Source organism: Heterodontus francisci, chromosome 9 (genome assembly GCF_036365525.1).
Source record: "Heterodontus francisci isolate sHetFra1 chromosome 9, sHetFra1.hap1, whole genome shotgun sequence".
NCBI lineage: Eukaryota > Metazoa > Chordata > Chondrichthyes > Heterodontiformes > Heterodontidae > Heterodontus > Heterodontus francisci.
The window spans coordinates 90,153,611-90,166,970 of NC_090379.1; the positions used below are offsets into that span (position 1 = coordinate 90,153,611).

The 13,360-nt window shown below is 42.2% G+C and overlaps 1 protein-coding gene across 10 annotated transcripts in view; it reads right to left on the reverse strand.

Moving 5' to 3' along the window:
• LOC137373900 (alpha-(1,6)-fucosyltransferase) overlaps nucleotides 1–13,360 on the reverse strand; it is a 904,043-nt gene that overhangs the window by 599,523 nt on the left and 291,160 nt on the right. For 8 of the 10 annotated variants that reach the window (XM_068039460.1, XM_068039462.1, XM_068039453.1 and 5 more), the window contains one exon: nucleotides 10,390–10,482. The exons of the other annotated variants lie outside the window; for them this stretch is intronic. The gene's annotated coding sequence lies outside the window, so the exon portion shown is untranslated. The remainder of the gene's footprint in view (nucleotides 1–10,389; nucleotides 10,483–13,360) is intronic. 10 annotated transcript variants of the gene reach the window in all.

Consider the following 13,360-nt stretch of genomic DNA (forward strand, 5'->3'; position numbering starts at 1 on the left):
AAGGAGCAGAAAATTCACAATTCTTCCAATAGAAAAGACAGTCAAAACTGTTCTTTTGATGAGGGGAAGGATAGATTCTGTTATACGGAGCTACATACGAACATAATTCTCCCTCAGGTTTCCAGCTAATTGCAGTTCATTCCCATTTATTTCCCTTGGCTTTACCTGTTAAGGGATCTTTCAGTGCTGGGGTTGATGATTTAAAAATTAATTGTCACCCAGGATAGCAATGAATTACTGACTAACTAAAAGTAAGTTAACTGCTTTATGAGCAACAGGAAACCTGCCACATCTTGGGAAATGTCCATTATCGACAGTAATTAGTGGAAGACGGAATTGTACCATAACACTGCTACTTTTGTTACTCGTGTAAATACGCTCTGCACTCTTTCACATGGAAACTCCAGCAGAGGAAGAGGCCATTTGGCCCACTGTGCTGCAGCTGGCTCCTGAAATGGAATTGCCTACTTTAAGCCAATTTTCTTCCCTATTCCCGAATCCTTTTATTTTATTCCTTCGCAAATACTTATCCAATTACTTTTTAAATTATATTATGATCTCTACTGACAATATTGAAAATGCTGGTCTTGTTAATTAAACAGGACTCATTTTAGTGTTAATAGAGAGCAGGCGATGCTCATTATAGTTTTGTATTTAAGGGCTGGGTTTTTGCCCAGTTGGGGAGTTGCCTCTGGACAGAGTTAGTCCAGAAGGAAAGACTGGGGACTGATGTTTGGACTGAACTCTGAATTGCCAATAAAACAGTTGTGGATCAGAGACTGTCATTTGCTTCCTCATTTTGGTGACTGGACATCTGCCTGTTTAACACTCTACCTCATAGTCAGTTGTGATAAAGCATCCCAGGGTCTAATAATTCTCCATGTGAAATTCCCAATGATTCTGTTTTCAAATGAGGGCTGTTGCTATCTGTTGGCCACATATGAATGCACACAGTGTGCATCGTTGCCCGATAAAGTGGGCCCCTGTGGACAATTCCGTACAATGCTGTGTTTGACTGTATTAATGGCCTGCCAAAGCAAGTTCTAAGAGCACCGTGCCCCACACACTCCTGTACTTAGAGTTGTTATGAATTTCAGTGACGTTCTGGAGGTGGGGAACCTTTCATCACCAGTGACTAATGATTCATGCTGCAGAACTGAATTTCTGTTTTTCTTTATCTACTTAGACATAATAGATATTTCAAAGAAAAGGGCAGATACTAGTTTGGCACTTCCATGACTATGGAACCCTGTTTGATTAGCAAAGTGGCCTATGACAGCCTTTCCAGCTGCTAGACATTAACTAGCATTTACAACTATGTTTATGATCTAGATGCAAATCAATGAGACTGAAACTTTCTCCAGTTTGAAGTGCTTTTGATTCAGGACAGTTGCCAAGGTTGATGGTGGCTTCAGCAATTCTCGGTATGCCACTGCAGGGGTGAGGCAAATCTAAAAACTGGGACAATGCAGAGTGGCATTTTCATGGTGTTTAGATTCAGATTTTCCCATTGTGTCACAATTCATTTTTCAGCTAACATCTTTTACAAGTGCCTTTGTGGCTGAAGTTGAAAGCTGGTTCCACTGAGAGTTAGGGTTATTACCTGCAGCCTCGAGAGGAAGTTATGTTTTTCTCCCATTACGTGTTCATACCAAGCCGCACACCACCTGCTACTGAGTTAGCAGAGCGAGTTGCCTGCTCCCATGACACCATTCATGGTTCTGTGGATCACTGCAAGGAAACAGGATAGCATTGTGTTCTGCTTCTTTGTGCCTTTGAATGAGATTAAACAAGTCCTACACTATACTTGAACCAACCTCTGTATGCACAAATAAGCACATAGCTAATTCCCCCACTGCATCCCTGCCTGCACTTCATGGCTAGTGTTATATACATATGCACATGTAATTGCTCAAGCTGTGTTCGAGATAGTTTTGTGATCTCAGTCGATGTCTGCTTCTAATAGCTGCTTCACCCAAACAACTGACCTTGCTACACAAGGTAAACATTTGCTCTACAATTAGCCCTTGCTCTCTAAATAAGTGGCTGGCCTTTATTTTGGCACATATTTGCAGTACTGTGGCTGAGAATGAAACTCAGAGATGTGGAAAAAATTAAATCTGCATACTATCATTTCTTGACGTTATGGGTTACGACGTAAATTCACTTAAGCACTGCAACAGCCCATAGCTAAAGGTTCTCAGCATTGCTGCAGACCAGCAGCGTGTTAGAACACTAGCAAGTGACAGTGTGATGTATCCCAGAGTGTGCCGTTTCACAAAGCAGTGAAAAATGTATTTAGACTTTCAACTTGTGACACAGCAGTTCCCAAATTCAATAGGGACATTAGGATCAAGCACAGCAAGGGAATGAAAACTGGGGAAGGAATCAGCTAAGTGACTCACAAACACTTCCTTGCAGGAGGTTTTCGTAAAAATGTTTGAACCACTTTCAATAGTGTGTGCTTCAACTATCACTATATGATTTAACAGGGATATCACAAAACATCGCATGTGGAGTAAAAACCCATGATAAATTGTATCATTTGTTTTTCCCCTTATGATAATCATAAACCATGATTGGCATCAAGTTACATAAACAGAAAATGCATTTTGGAGGGGTTATGACCAATGTTCTCTCTAAAATTTAGTGGTTGTGCATGGCCCTTTTTTTCAGCACAGAGTCCCTTTAAATTTTTTTGCACGGCCACACACGCATTTTTTAAACAAGGTCTGCGCAGGACCTTTCAAGCTGTTGACGTGGCCATGCACCTGCGCAACTTAGCGGGAACAATGGTTGAGACAAAGTTTTGTAGATAAGGAAGATGGCAGCTTGATGCAATTTCTCAATAATTGCAACCATTAGCACATCTTTGAATGATTCTCACACTGCCAGTTTCACAGCAGAAATCCCTGCTTTTACAAGATAATCTGAAAATTTATTAAGCATTCAGCAGTTTTATGCTATTCAACTGCCCCACTATGTACCATCAATGGATCACAACAACAACTTGCATTTATACAGCACCTTTGTGTAAATCATTATGTAAAGTAGTAAATCATCCCAAGATGCTTCACAGGAGCATTACCAACAAAATTTGACACCGAGCCACACAAGGCAATATTAGGACAGGTGACCAAAAGCTTAAAGGAGGAGAGAGAGGTGGAGAGAAGGAGGTGTATAGGGAGGAAATTCCAGAGCTTAGCAGCTGAAGGCATGCCCATCAATGGTGGAGAAATGAAAATCAGGGAAGCACAAGAGGCCAGAATTGGAGGAGTGTAGAGATCTCAAAGGGGTGGAGGGCTGGAGGAGGTTGCTGAGTTAGTGAGGAGCGAGGACATGGAGGGAGGGTAGAAAGAAGTACCACAATATCCAGGGTAAAGAAAAGTTTTTCCATTCCTACTCATGCTTCTGTGACCATTGCAGGAAAGATCAAATGTACAGATGTTAACGATGAACATTAGGCTTTGTGGTACCACTTCTCCCAGTACCTAAACAGCCTACAACACTGCCTGTCCTGGCTCATACATGAAGAACAGTAATCACCAAACAGTAATCACACTGTTTCTCGTATTGTACCCCAGGAACTAGAGAAGTTGGAGAATCAAATGAGTTCAATCTCTTCAAGGTCAAATTAGAAAAACATCCCAGAAAAAAAAAACATCAGTTACAACTGGTAGGACAGCAGGAAGAGGGCAGCAAGGTCTCGACCTGTTTCTATCACCTACAAAAATCCTGACCGAGCAACAGATCAGCAGCCCTAGAGAGAGAAACATTTCAGATTTCACTTCTTCTAGTACTCGAGAATGAAATAACACGTTCAACAATTTACAAGCTACAAATCTGCATGTCTAATGCTGTGCAATTTGCTGCGGGACACAACTGGAGATGGCTGTTATTACAACAGATTCTTAATTCAGTTAATTCTCACAGAATACTCCCACAATTGCATTTCATTGTTTCAAAATGCCTGTCATAGATAAAACAACAGTGTCATTTGGCTCCCACATTGTTTTGGCAACATAATCCAGAATGACATATATAATACACTCACTGCAAAGGCAATATTTGCTTTTGACATCTCATCTTTGCCTGAATTAATGCAGCCATTAAAATAGAAACATGCCAACAATGCAGCCCGAGGTCTTTTTAACTGAAGGAGTTGCTGGAATGTACATCCACTGTATTGTATATCAGCAGATGGGGGGGTGATAGTGATGCAGTGTTAGTGTCACTGGACTTGTAATTCAGACACCCAGACTAATGCCCTGGGGCCACTGGTTCAAATCGCACCATGACAGCTGGAATTTAAATTAATTAGTTAATAAATTCAATTGATTACGGAAAAATCTGGAACTGAAAACTAGTCTCAGTAATGGTGCCATAAAACAATCAATTGTCAGAACAACCCATCTGGCCTCATTAATGTCTTCAGGGAAGGAAATCTGCCGTCCTTACCTGGTCTGGCCTACATGTGACTCCAGACCAAAAGCAATGTGGTTGACTCTTAACTGCCCTCTGAAATGGCCTAGCAAGCCGATCAGTTCAAGGGCAGTTAGGGATGGGCAACAAATGCTGGCCTTGCTACTGATGCCCACATCCCATGAAAAAATAAAAACAGAATAAAATTTTGGTCAACTTTCAAAGTCGTGAGAGTTTTTTTTCTTTAAATTGCTCTCTTAAAAACACCAATTAGTTATGCTGCTAAGCCAACTGCATCATAGGATAGCCTCGCTGCTTGGGAACCCAATTTGAAAAATGGTAGTCAGCAGCATTAAGGAAAAGAATTGTTGAAACCAAGTTTCTCCACGTTTTATTTTAAAATAAAGTGAATGAAATGAGTTGCTCAAATATTCTATGGCTCTATGATCACGAACATTTTAATAACTTTGGTTGAAGCAGAAAGCTTTGTTAAATATAATGTTGTAATTTCACAATGTATCTACAGGATATAATTGCACTAGAAGCTGGTGAAAGGTGGAGGAACTCAGTCAAGCAGAATCATTCATAGCAATGTGAACGAGGTGCCCATCATTTCAAAAGTTATTCCTGGATGGGAGCCCAGTGCTCTCAAGTAGAAAAGAGCAAGTTCATGAAATGCACTACAATATTACTCAATCGTTCTTTAAAAGTACCATGTAGTTCATTCCTGTGTAAGTACTTCACTGTAATGTTCTCTCTGGTATTTGCTTGTGTTAATTGAGGATGCTTAAATAACAAATCCTGAACGTTTCCCCCTTCTCAAGTCTTTCTCCCTCTCCTGCAAATACCCTGATATTGTTGGGTTACACTTGCATAAGCTGCACCATCACCCACCTCCCCAGTACCTTGTTCCTTTTTCCTTCTCTCAGCCTTGGTGACAGCTGGATCTTCTTACACCATAGATCCCATAAATCGGCGCAAGGTATGGGAAACTGGGGCTGGCAGGAATACTACCAAATCCCTGGCACTGAAATTATCCTCCCTCACCCAAACAAGGATCTTGCTATTGAAATACCAGTAGGGGCGTAGGGCTAGGGAAGCTGGCCGATTTCCCTGCCTTCCTGCCACAGTACAGGCAGATGCGGCCAACTCAAATAGGAAAACAGTTTCAGAGGAAAATCCAGCTCACAATATCAACTAGTTCTGTGATCAAGAAATTCACAGCCAGGACAGTCCCTACACTCTACGCAAAGTCTAAATCTATCACTGGAAAGCAATGCAAAGTAAAAACTTTGTAAGTGCTTCCCCTCCCTACCCCAGAGGCCCTGAAGCCAATTCTAATATGGCGAAAAAAATTGGAATATAAAGTATACTGACACAGGTACACAGATGCCCCAAAATTGGAGGTGACCAGTTTCCGAAAAGAAATGCAAGTGAGTTTCTAATTCTGATCTAGTCCAGCATTGACTCTGCTGTAATTCACAGGGTTGACTCATTTGTATCCTCACTGACATTGGTATAGCATAATCCCCAGATAACATGGGAGAGATGGGAGCGAGGAACTTCAGTTGCAGCCTTTAAAGATCAACACTCACTTTAAACTGTCAGCAGGTGGGGAGAATTGCTGATAAGTGATGAACTTTCAGCAGGACTAAATACCATGTAGGTTGCTGACTTCAAATGTCACATTTGAGAATACATGGCTGCACTCAAGAATGTCTTCTATTGCGGGTGGGCAGAAAGACCCAATTCAAAGAGGAGAGGAAAAAAAAGCTCAAAACTTCAATGAGTCCAATCTTCAGACAGGATTGCATGAAATGCAGCAGTAGAGGAAAAAAACCGTTGGGTACCCATGGAGAAAACCTCAGAAACTGTACTGAAGCTGATTTGGAGGTAGTGGCAATGGACTGGGTAAAACCTCTCTCTAACCCCAAAACTGCAGAGTTGTTTAGGAAAGAATTTCCTGACATGACAAAGGCAGGAAAGTGACAGACAAGTGACTGTCCCTTCTCTTTCTCGAACACCAACATTACTGCTAAACATCCAATATGACATTTTTTTTTACTGCACTGTGTCAACAGTTCAAAACTGGCATTCAGCACGGCGAGCCTGCTCACCATTCAATAAGATTATGGCTGAAACATGCCTGAGCTCCATTTACCTGCCTTGGCTCCATATTCCTTGATATAATAACCAGTTTAAGAAAATTCTGCAAAAATCTATCAATCTCGGTCTTCAAAATTTCAATTGACCCTGCATCCTTAGCCTTTTGTGTGAATAAAGTCCAGATTCCTTTTACTTAACCGAAGCCCTCTGGCTCTGCATTCGCCCATCAGAAGAAACAATTTCTCGAACCTTTTTCCAAGCACGAGTTCCTAAGATCTGGAATCCTCTGTCAAAGTGTGGTGAAGCAGATTTGATAAAAGCTTTCAAAAGGGAATTGGATAAAAACTTGGAGAGGAAAAATTTGGAAGAGCTGACACTGAAATGGTGAACTGAATGACCTCCTTTTGCCCTGTACCTTTTCTATGATTCTGTGGGGATAATTTTAACTCCCAGAAACAGTTGGGTTTGGATCAGATGCCAAGTTAAAACGTTAAAAATTTCAAACATAAATGCAACCCACAACGAAACTGCCCACTTTCAGTTTTAACAGCAGAAAGATGAGTTCTCAGAAGATGTGTCAGTCATTGATACCTTTAAAGGAGGCTGTGTGCCTCTACTTTAATAAGGTTTCTAGTTTTAACAGCTGTTGACTGGGTGGAAACCCAGCAGGCAATAGGAAACAAGAAGGACTGGATCCATCAAGGAAGTGCCTTTACAGCACTGCTTGTGGACCAGGGGGAGCAGGCGTGCTTCCTCCAGGCTCAGCAAGCTAGCCCTGTAAAGCAACACCTCTCTCCCATCACAATCTGCCTAACCCCGATCACTGACCTCCCAGATCAACCCCCTCCTGAACCCTCCGCAATCACCAACCACCCCTACGATGTCTTCACTCCCAAATTCCACGATGTCTCTGATTCCCTATCCCTACCCCCCAGCCACTAAATCTACCTGCTAAAACTCCAGGGCATGCAGGGAAACTATAACTCCTTCCACTCACTCTGAGATCACACCTTGGTTAATATCAGGGTCTAGGATTCTAGATCACCCTTCAACCTTCTAATCACAAGGGAATACAACTTTTATGCAATCAAGGAGAAAGAAATAAAAGCCATGTCCACTTTTTCTCTCCATCACACCCTGCCCTCTCCCCATCAACCTTTGGCTGATATCCATCCCAAATTCTTGGGGTAGCCTTCCTGCTGAATTGTGCAGTTTTTAAAACTTTAAGTCCAGAACTTTCATGTGTCTCCAGATTTAGGGCTTTTTTTTTGGCAGTTTGTTTTTTCATGGACTTGTTCATACAAAAGCCGACAATGCAAGACACATTTAATTTTTCCCAAAATGGCTGGCTACAGTTGCCACTTTCAAAATGGCCCTTACCTCAAATATTCTACTTTCTTTCCATCCACCTACTTTCAGGTAAAAGATAACTCTTTAAACCCTATTATCGCTTCCAAAGCTAATGTACCCTTCCTGAGTTTCAGTGCCCAAAATTCAATGCAGTTCTCAACATGAGGCCTGACCAACGTTCTATACGAATGAACCATAATGTCCTCACTTTTGTATTCCAACCCCGAGAGAAAGAGCAACACGCCATTAGCCTTTTTGATAGCTTTATGTACCTTTGCAGTCGTTTTTAGTGATTTGTGTATACGTACACTTTAGTTTCCTTGCTTGTCCACAGATTCTACTCTCTCCCCATTAAGAACAAATTCTGGTTTGACTTTCTCAGATCCAAAGTGGCATTCTTCATATTTCCCCACATGGAACTTCACAGGCCATAGTTTTGCCCATTTACCTGATCTCTCTAGTCTCTTTGTAACTTCCTGCTCCCACACACAGGACCTACTGTGCCTCCTAACTTAGAGCTGTCTTTAAATTTGAATGTATGACTCTATTACTTTATCCAAATCATTAATATGTATGGTGAGAAGCTGAGACCCCAGTACAGATCCCTGAAGACACCATTTGTCACATCTTCTCAGTGAATGAACCTATTTGAATGAAGGATTACTAACGTTTCCCATGTTTGCTCTGCATTTAAAGTGCTTAAACTAGCTTATTTATCACAATGACATAACTGTAAAAGCAATTTTATTATGTGTTTACAATTCTGACTTTAAGATAAGGGCACCAGTTTTAATGTGTGAAGCCACACATCAATAATACTACTTGTTTTCTGTCTGAGGACTGTTTTGATTCGTCAGTTTAAGGGCATGTCTGTTGGTGGGCGCTATCTGGTGCACACAAAGGCCTGGAGCTCGTGACACACGTGCGGCTGCCAACAGTTGATGGTGGCGGCAGGGAGGCAGGTTGGGGGGGGGGTGGAGGTGGGTGGGGTGTTGGTAGAGAATAAAAATAGCGGAAGGTAAGGGAAGCCCAACAACAAAGTTATCCTGAAGAGATTGTTTCTGTGAGGGACGGGATGGCAAGAGTGGGATGGGGATGGTATGGGAGGGGTGGATGAGATGGTCGAATTGGTTACTTGTGTCAAAATGGTGGGGACAATTATTTGATACAATTTATTTTCAAAAGATATTCTTTGTGCTGATAATGAAGGTTCATGAGATTTGAATGAAAAGGTTCTAGAAAAGCTATCAGGTGAATTAAAAGAATAAATCATTGTTGATTCTATGGACGATGAGTATGATAGCAGTCTCCACAGTTTCTGCAGTCTAACTCCAATGGACATGACACCACACAAGCGTAGACTCAAGGAAGCAGCAGTTATAATGTTGCTACGAAACTTGAATCCTTAACAAGGACTTTGTAATGGAACAAGATTGGTAGTTAGAAAGCTGTTTTCTTCAATGATAGATGCTGAAATTACCACAGCCTGATTTCAAGGAGTGTTTATTCCTCGAATAATATTGAGCCCATCAGATGTAAACTTTTTCAACTCAGGAGATAACAGTTCCCAATTAGACTTTCATATTCTATGACTATGAACAAGTCACAAGGCCAGACTCTGGACAAAATTTGTATTTATATGCCGAGACCTGTTATTAACACATGGACAGCTTTATGTAGCTTTTTTCCAGAGTGAGAAGTTTTGATTCTGTTTAAGTGTTTGGTGAAAGAATAACGAGAAATCCTGTATTTAAAGAAATACTGTTACAATAAAGATACTAACTGGACCACAAATGTTTTGCAGGTCTCTCCTAGTCCTTGATATTTCCTTGCAGCTGAAAATAAACAAGTAACCAATGTAGAAGTACTGTCAGATCAGCCTAGATAACTCTCCCTCAACTTCACTGTGTGACAGCATTGCCAAGATTAAGAACTGAGAGAGCAAGGCATTGCAGATAGAAAACAACAGCTTCTCCCTCCAGTAATAATCCAATCAAGGAGAAAGAAATAAAAGCCATGTCCACTTTTTCTCTCCATCACACCCTGCCCTCTCCCCATCAACCTTTGCCTGATATCCATCCCAAACTCTGAGGGTAGCCTTCCGGCTGAATTGTGCAGTTTTTAAAACTTTAAGTCCAGAACTTTCATGTGACTCCACATTTTTTTTTGGCATTTTGTTTTTTCATGGACTTGTTCATACAAAAGCCGATCACAAAATCCTGTCCCACAATGCAAGACACATCTAATTTTTCCCAAAATGGCTGACTACAGTTGCCACTTTCAAAATGGCCCTTACCTTATAAATATTCTACTTTCTTTCCATCCACCTCCTTCAAGTTATTTGGTAAATGATGACAATAGGCACACATCAATTGTTTTTATTCCCAAGTCCAGTGTTTCTGGACTTAAAGAAGAATCTCTGAAGTTTTTAAAGCAAGTCTCACAGCAATTTTACAATTAGTTCTTCCAATGAACAATTCTTGAAAGCACCTTAAGGGGTGAATACATTACCTTCACGGTCAGATGATCAGGAACTGGATGGAGAAAATAGCTCCAGATCCACACTGTTGCCGCAATCTTTTCTTGTTACATCATCTTTATTTGCTGCAAAATTGAAAGCATGACATAAACAATCTTGCCGGCGACAATCAACGTGAAATACAGTTGTCTCAGCAGTCAGAATCCATCTATGTATGGGCTGGTGCCAAGAGCGCTTTGGCTGACTAAACATTTTCAGTGTTGCTAGTTCACAAACATGATCCTATTTCTTGAAAATTGTGCATTTTACGTGCAATTACATTTAAAAAGTCCTTCTCATTACCTGGCAATACATCTCAATTTTGAAAGCCTTGCAGTGTATGCTGTCTATGGGCTGAGGGACAGGGAGTGCCCAGAAGTAGGAGAGGGTGGCAGTAGTAGGTTCAGTTTAAGCAAAAGGGGTCATATTTACAATTAAGGGCAACAAAGAAATTGGGACATAGAGGAGGGACTTCTTTGTGAATGAAAAAGGTGGTAAACTTGTGGTATAGATTACCAGCAGGTGTGATGGAACACGAAGCCTCATTCTCTTAATGTATTTCAAGAAAGAACTACGTAGGTTCTTGTCAACAAAGGGTCATTAGAAATGCACCATGGAAATAATGTGTCTAAGTGGGCTCGATAGATTGAAGGTCTTCTCCTGTCTGAAACTGCTACTATGTGTTGAAGCATGTGTATTCTTCCAACTCTGCCCTTCTCTCCCAGTGCACTTAACTTGAACTGTTAAGAATCACACATGAAGCAAGGTGCACTGGGAGGTGGGTGGAGGGGAGGTGGTTTGGGGGAGTTTGGATGTGATCATATTTTTCCCCCTCTTGCTGATGAGGCTGCCCAAAGTATAAGCTGAGCTATTTCTCCAACATCAAGGAGTGCCTCGCAAAGAAGCTCAGGAATCTACACTGCTGCACTTCAAAGTGACGCTTTCATTTAATTCAATTTTTTCCTTTATGTAACAAGTAGTCAAAACAGATGGCAAGATCATAAAACTCAAAAGTGCATTTGCTACATTCAGAGATGGAGAAACAGAAGAGACAACAGATGTTAAGAGCATGAATCAAATGTCATTAGCCCAGGAGTTACAGTTTGCAGTAGTTATGTAAGAATGTTTAACAAGTTAACGCAATTAAAATAGAGAACAGGGAAATGTTGTATAAAGATATTAGCTATTTGAATCATTTAAATCAGCGAACCACTTGCAACAGCTTCTTGTCCTGCTCCTGTACGGTTACCCCCTGGTGTCCCTCAAGGATCTATCCTTGGCCTCCTCCTATTTCTTATCGACATGTTGCCTGGCATCATCCAAAAGCACAATGTTAATTTTCACATGTACACTGATGACACCCAGCCCTACCTCACCCCCACCTCTCTTGACTCCTCCACTGTTGCTAAATTATCAGACTGCCTATCTGACACCCTGTACTGGATGAGCAGAAATTTCCTCCAATTAAATATTGGGAAGACTGAAGCCATTGTTTTCAGTTCCCGCTCCAAACTCAGTTCGCTAGCTTCTGACTCCATCCCACTCCAAACTCAGTTCGCTAGCTTCTGACTCCATCCTTCTCTCTGACAACATTGTAAGATTAAGCCAGTCTGTTTGCAGCCTTGGTGTCACATTTGACTCTGAGATGAGCTTTCACATTCATTCCATCACGAAGACCACCTATTTCCACCTCTGGAACATCACCTGACTTAGCCCCCGTCTCAGCTCATCTGCTGCAGGAACCCTTATTCATGCCTTCATTACCTCTTCTTCTTCTCTTCTTTGGCCTCCTTGTCTCGAGAGACAATGGGTAAGCGCCTGGAGGTGGTCAGTGGTTTGTGAAGCAGCGCCTGGAGTGGCTATAAAGGCCAATTCTAGAGTGACAGATTCTTCCACAGGTGCTGCAGATAAAATTGGTTGACAGGGCTGTTACACAGTTGGCTCTCGCCTTGCGCTTCTGTCTTTTTTCCTGACAACTGCGAAGTCTCTTCGACTCGCCACTCTTTAGCCCCGCCTTTATGGCTGCCGCCAGCTCTGGCAATCACTGGCAACTGACTCCCACGACTTGTGATCAATGTCATAGGACTTCATGTCGCGTTTGCAGACGTCTTTAAAGCGGAGACATGGACGGCCAATGGGTCTGACACCAGTGACGAGCTCGCTATACAATGTGTCCTTGGGGATCCTGCCATCTTACATGCGGCTCACATGGCCAAGTCATCTCAAGTGCCGCTGGCTTAGTAGGGTGTATATGCTGGGGATGTTGGCCGCCTCGAGTACGTCTGTGTTGGAGATACGGTCCTGCCACCTGATGCCAAGGATTCTCCGGAGGCAGCGAAGATGGAATGAATTGAGACATCGCTCTTGGCTGACATACGTTGTCCAGGCCTCGCTGCCGTAGAGCAAGGTACTGAGGTCACAGGCTTGATACACTCGGACCTTTGTGTTCCGTGTCAGTGCGGCATTTTCCCACACTCTCTTGGCCAGTCCGAATATAGCAGTGGAAGCCTTTCCCATGCACTTGTTGATTTCTGCATCGAGAGACAGGTTACTGGTGATAGTTGAGCCAAGGTAGATGAACTCTTGAACCACTTCCAGAGCGTGGCCGCAGATATTGATGGATGGAGCATTTCTGACGTCGTGTCCCATGATGTTCGTTTTCTTGAGGCTGATGGTTAAGCCAAATTCGTTGCAGGCAGTCGCAATCCTGTCGATGAGTCTCTGCAGACACTCTTCAGTGTGGGATGTTAATGCAGCATTGTCAGCAAAGAGGAGTTCCCTGATGAGGTCTTTCCGTACTTTGGTCTTTGCTCTAAGAGGGGCAAGGTTGAACAACCTGCCATCTGATCTTGTGTGGAGGAAAATTCCTTCTTCTGAAGACTTGAACACATGTGAGAGCAGCAGGGAGAAGATGATCCCAAACAGTGTAGGTGCGAGAACACAGCCCTGTTTCACGCCACTCAG